The following is a 6000-nucleotide window of genomic DNA, read 5'->3' as shown; positions in this document are numbered from 1 at the left end:
TGCATCTCACGACTGTGTTATTACTGAGAGCTTGATGCCAGTCCCTTAGAAACACAAAGATGACTTGAAAACTTATGTACCAATTCATTTCCTCCAATTTCCCCCACAATGAATAGAACCATAGTTCATCAGGAAAAGAAAAGTAACTTGAATATAGGCCAACTAGACCAAGGCTGGCCCGCGTCCAGACCACGGAGGAGGGAAATGCCGAAGCAATCAGCTGCCTTCATCAATGGGCAAGGCGTCTTTTGCCATTTCTGCCTTGCCTTGCACAGGCAGGCTGAGGTGTGGTCTTGCTTTATGGTTCAGGAGAGAGGGCCAGAACCAGGCTGGCAGGGCCCTGTGCTGGGAGGCGGCCTCCAGGGCTGAACTGGGATTTTAACCCCATCCCTGGGGTGGTGGCACCACTGCAGAGGCAGCAAACAACCTTACAGCTGGCAGCCAGTGGCCTGAGCTTGCTGGCAGGGAAAGCTAGAGCTTTCTGAGCACAGCCTGGACTGAGAAGAGAGAGGCCGAGCTTCCAGTCCTCGTGTTGCCCCAAAGAGCTGTGTGGCCATACGCAAAACATTCTTAACTTCTAAGACCTCGGGGTTTGTAGATGGTGGATTGTGCCCACTCTAGCCAGAAAGTTCCATTAAGCTATAAACGTAGTAAAATCATATAAAGAATTTCCCTGAAACCCTGAGATATGATTAATTTCTGGGAAGAAAAGGTGCTGTTCTTTCATCCTAATGAACCTTAGTCATTTTTATTTCCAGAATCTATATGAGGGTCTTTGAGGCTCTGACTCATTTGAGACATTCAGATGTGAAGTCTGGTCTGATGGTAATTTTAAGTGAGGAAGAAAGCTGGTTATAGAGCAAAAGTTTAAAGAGAAAAAGAATACTAAGTGCAGGCATCAGTTCTGTCTGTCTTGTGTGACAGTAAAATGAACACAGGATTTCAAGTCAGAAAAACTGGGTTCAAGTCTCTCTTATTGCCCCTCCCACACCCACCCTAGCTTCCCTCTTATCCTTCAGAGCCATTCCCTACACAGCAGCCAGAGGGATTATTTTAAAACATAAATTATGTTATAACATCCTCCGGCTTAAACCCTCTAGTGAGTTCTGACTGCACTTAAATTGCACATACACCAGTGGTATTCTGTTAAGTGTTTAACAACTGGCTCTCTTGGAGGAGAGATCTGGGAGAAGAACCTGGGTTTGTTGTATTTGCCAATTATCATGGTGTAAATACTCCCACTATGGCCAATTTCAAGCTATCAATTTGACATTAATCAGCTCTTAAAACCCTGAAAACTTAACAAGTGGATCTCGTGAGCTAGAATGAGCCAGATCCAGCAACTTTTTCTATTTAAAATCCAGCTTCTGAGACTCTCATGACCCAGTGTGGTTTGTCCATCTTGCCAGCTTTACCTCATTTCATGTTCCCTCTGATCATGACACTGCAGCCACCCTGCCTGTGTCAAATATTCCACCTCAAATATACACCCTCAAATATTCCAAGCTTGATCTCACGTGAGGGCCTTCTCACGTGCTGCTCCCGCTACCTGGAACTTTCTTCTCTAGATCTTGACTGGCTATTCTTTGTCAATTTGATCTTAACTTCAGTATGTCAGGGAGGCCTTACCTGAGCACCTAATTCCAAAATAGAGCCACCTCCCCCATTACTATCTCATTACCCAGTTCATTTGCTTCATAGCCCTTGCCACTATCTGAAATGATCTGTTTCATTATTTGTTGCTTTATTTGTTTTCTGTTTTGACATATAGGGTGCAAAGGTATAGGCACTAAGAACCAGGTCCAGCACATAGTATGTGGCAATAAATGTTTGTTGAAGAAATAAATGATTAATAGGTCAAAAATAAATTATTTCTGTTATAAGATGGAGTTATTTAAGCAGTAGAAAATTCCTAAATTCATTCTGACAACTTATAAAACTGGTTTCAAAGTTTTTTCTTTTTCTCAGTTGACATAGTTTTCTTTTGAGGTGGACAAAAGTATACGTGCACTTTTTAAGACAAGATCAGGGACAGTCTTCTCTTCAAATGAATAATTTGAAAGATCTCTAGGCCAGGGAGAAGGAGGAGGAGGAAGAAAACAAAAATATGTAATTGGCATCTTCATTTTCCTAAGAGCCATGTGAAGAGAAGAGGACCAAAGGAAGATCAAAGAAAGGAAACAGACACTCTCTGAACCTCGTTGCTGCCCCTTACATGCTGGGTGCTAATACTCAAGATGTACCTAATGGAAGAATCCTGTGGGGCGTGTGTTTCACAGCTGAGGAAAACTAGGCTGTAGGAGGTTAAGCAACTTGCCCCAAGACACACAGCTGGTAAATAGTAGAATTTAATTCTAAGTTGACCAAGTTCAGGCTTTGCCTAATTATGTATCTCCTACATAATAGGAGGTAGGGTGGCAGGAGGGTCCCCTCCAGAGGAAATTCTATGAATAAAGAAACCACATAAGTAATGATGGCAGATACCTAACAGAAGCTTTTAATTGTGGGAACATCCATTCTTAGTTCACTGGGATGAAAGAAGAGAGACACATTTTCATATTTTGAATCCTTACGAGTAAAGAGTTTGATGGGAACTTCAGAAGAGTGGAAAAAGCACTTTTTTTCTTTTTTTTTTTTGAGACGGAGTCTCACTCTGTCACCCAGGCTGGGTTGCAGTGGTGCGATCTTGGCTCACTGCAACCTCTGCCTCCTGGGTTCAAGCAATTCTCCTGCCTCAGCCTCCCAAGTAGCAGGGATTACAGGCACCTGCCACTACATCCAGCTAATTTTTGTGTTTTTAGTAGAGATGGGGTTTCACTGTGTTGGCCAGGCTGGTCTCGAACTCCTGACCTCAGGTGATCTGCCCGCCTCGGCCTCTAAAAGTGCTGGGATTACAGGCGTGAGCCACCACACCTGGCTGGAAAAAGCACTTTTAATTGATCACTGTATTGAAAACAAACAAACCAGGATTACAGGGATAATTTTCTAGTGACTTATTTGAGCAGGATAAAATCCTGTTTGGTAGCTTCCATATGTGTCACAACTGTTGTGGCTTGATGGAATTAGCAGTCTTGGGACACATGGCTACTTGGTTTGGGGTGCAGGTTGGGGACATTTATGCAATAGAACAGTGTTCAAGGGAAGACGTTGTTAATTGCCTTCCAAGGGCTTCCACTTAGGGGCACAGAGGAGTAATAATCTGTGCAGGGTTGCAGAAGAGCTGCCCCAACGAGGCTGAAGATTCCATGAAGATAGAGTTCAGAGTGTAATCAAGTGGGGTCTTAGTTATAAAGCATGAGGGTTAAAAAAACCTTCTAGACTAGATGAGCGCTTCTCAGCCTTTAACATGCAACTAGAGTGTGTGAGGATCCTGTTGTAGTGCAGATTTGGACTCAGTAGGTCCAGATGGGGCCTGGGCATTCCTATTACAACAAGCTCCCAGGTGGTGCTGCTGTGACTGCTCTGGGGATCACACAGCTACACATTTTGGCTCACCTTGCTCCTCAAAATGTCAGCATCAGTGTGACCTGGGAGCTTGTTAGAAATGCGGAACCTCAGGCCCTATCCACACCCATGGAGTCAGAACTTGAATTGTATCAAAATCACTAGGTGATTCACACATTAAAGCTTAGGAATTACTGCTTTAAAAATCGAGAAGTGCCAGTCTGTTCTGGGGGCGCAGTGGGTCGAAAGGGGTCCCCCAAAAGATAAGTTCACATCCAAATCCTTGAACCCGTGAACGTGACCTGATTTGGACAAAAGGATCTTTGCAGATGTAGACTAAAAACCTTGAGATAAAATCATCCTGGAATATTGGGTGGGCCCTATATCAAATGCTGTGTCCTTAGGAGAGAAGGCAGAGGGAAATTTGAGACAGAAGAGGGAAAGATACAGACAGAAGAGGAGGAGGCAATGTGACCACAGAGGCAGAGATTAGAGTGATGCAGCCACAAGCCAAGGAAACCAAGAATGGCCTACAGCCACCAGAAGCTCAAAGAAGCAAGGAAGGATTCTCCCAGAGAATCCCTCTCCAAGGGAGTGTGGCCCTGCCGACACCTTGATTTCAGGCTTCTGGCTTTCAGAATTAAAAGAGAATACATTTGTGCTGTTTGAAGTCACCCAGTTTGTGGTAATTTGTGGCAGCAGTTTTAGGAAACAAATATAAGGAGGAAGGGCTACATCTCATCTACACAAGAGTTTGTCGTGATGAAAGGAGGGTAGCTGCCTCCACTTCACCAGCTCAGAATAAAAGGTTGACCTCAGCCAGAGCAATTCAGGATGGTGAGTGCAGATGGTAAGAGAAAGGGGAAGTAGAAAACAGGAGGCTCAGGAGGGAATGAGGGAAATACGGAAGATGGATCTGCAGAGGTAGAAGAAAGAGGAGGACACAAAGCAAACACAGCCCAGGTTTGCTGGGATGGCATTCAACAATAGGGGCAAGATGGCAAGCCTGGGGCTGGGAGACAGGCTGGAGTTTCCCCAGGGCACAGTCCTCAGAGCTGGTCCTGAGACAGGCCGAGGGGAACTGCAGAAGGGAAGAACTACTGAGAGGATTCATTATGGAAGAAGCCACAAAAGACCTGTGAGAAGTAGAAATACAGGCTGTTGGGAGAGGTTAGAATGAGACCTAAGAAGGAGAACCAGGAACAATTGCATTAAAATAGAATGAAATGTGCTTTTTAAATTCATTTGTAAATGAATTAGCCTTGTAAATAGGCATAGTGTTACCTATCCTGGCAACCAATGGGCATCAAATGTGATTATTAAACACAAAATACCATATATTTGCGACCCTTATGAGTATAGGCTGATTATTAAGCTAAAAGAGATTCTTCTGAAAGATGGCCCCTTTGAGGCTATGTGTTCCCCAAAGCCAGCTTTTTGGTTTAACTTAGAAAATGTCTAAATCCTCACCAACTGGTTGTAGAGAGGGGAACAAACCCATTGGCTTGTGGAATCTTCAGTTGCAGGAGTCCAAAGTTCATCTCCTCCAATTTCCCAACAAGCGGGAATATCCACCCCCAACTGCCAGTACCCCTGACCAAGATTATCCGGTTTCCCCGACTTGGCCATGTTTTTCTTGCTTAAGTGTGTGGATTGATCATTCACTGTCCTCCAGTGGCACTTAGTAGACTGCAAAGGCCGCGTTTTAGAATGTGTACATGTGGTGCCTATTCTTAGGAATTTGATAGTACTAACTTCTCTTACTGGTTTAAAGATTCACTCTTTCATTCATTTAACAGAAATGTACTGAGAGCATGCTGTGTGCCAGACATGGAGATGAGTAAAACGTGGATGACTAGAGAACACATATGTATCAGTTTACTTTGGTTGCATAACATAGCTGAATCAGTAGAATCGGTTTGACTCACCCCTAGCTGTTGGTTGGAGAGACAGGACAAAATCTCAAGTCACTGTTCTTGGACTTATTCCCATGGTGGAGTGGCTGGTGTGTTATGATAGGAGACAGAATTCCCTAGTTTCCCAATACCTAAATTCCTCCAATATCAATACCTAAATTGTTGACCAATTAGGGGTATCTGGAAGGTACCATCTCCTTTCTCTCCTCCTCTCCTCCCACAAGCCGAGCTTGCCTATCAAGCTTTTGTGCAATTCCCTAGAAAACCAAAAACTTTTACTGTAAGGGAGGATGACATTTTGAAACTTAGCTATGCTTTATAACTTAGGTAGACACATTTATTTATTTATTTATTTATTTATTTATTTATTTTGAGATAGGGTGTCACTTTGTCATCCTAGCTGGAGTGCAGTGGTACTATCATAGCTCACTTTGATCTCGAACTTCTGAGCTCAACCAATCCTCCCACCTCAGCCTCCCAAGGAGTTTTAAAAAAATGTTTCGGGAGCAGTTTTTGATAATAGAAGCTGAGACACTGGCCATATGTGTTAGGGTATATGTGGGTAGGGGAGGGAAACCCTACCAAGCAGGTAGCAAAGGAATAAAAATGGATGGATGGATGGGGGAGAGTAATAACCACC

This window comes from Macaca nemestrina, chromosome 7, assembly GCF_043159975.1.
Source record: "Macaca nemestrina isolate mMacNem1 chromosome 7, mMacNem.hap1, whole genome shotgun sequence".
Taxonomy (NCBI): domain Eukaryota; kingdom Metazoa; phylum Chordata; class Mammalia; order Primates; family Cercopithecidae; genus Macaca; species Macaca nemestrina.
The sequence above is the reverse complement of the archived record's forward strand: the minus strand, read 5'-3'. Positions refer to the sequence as shown.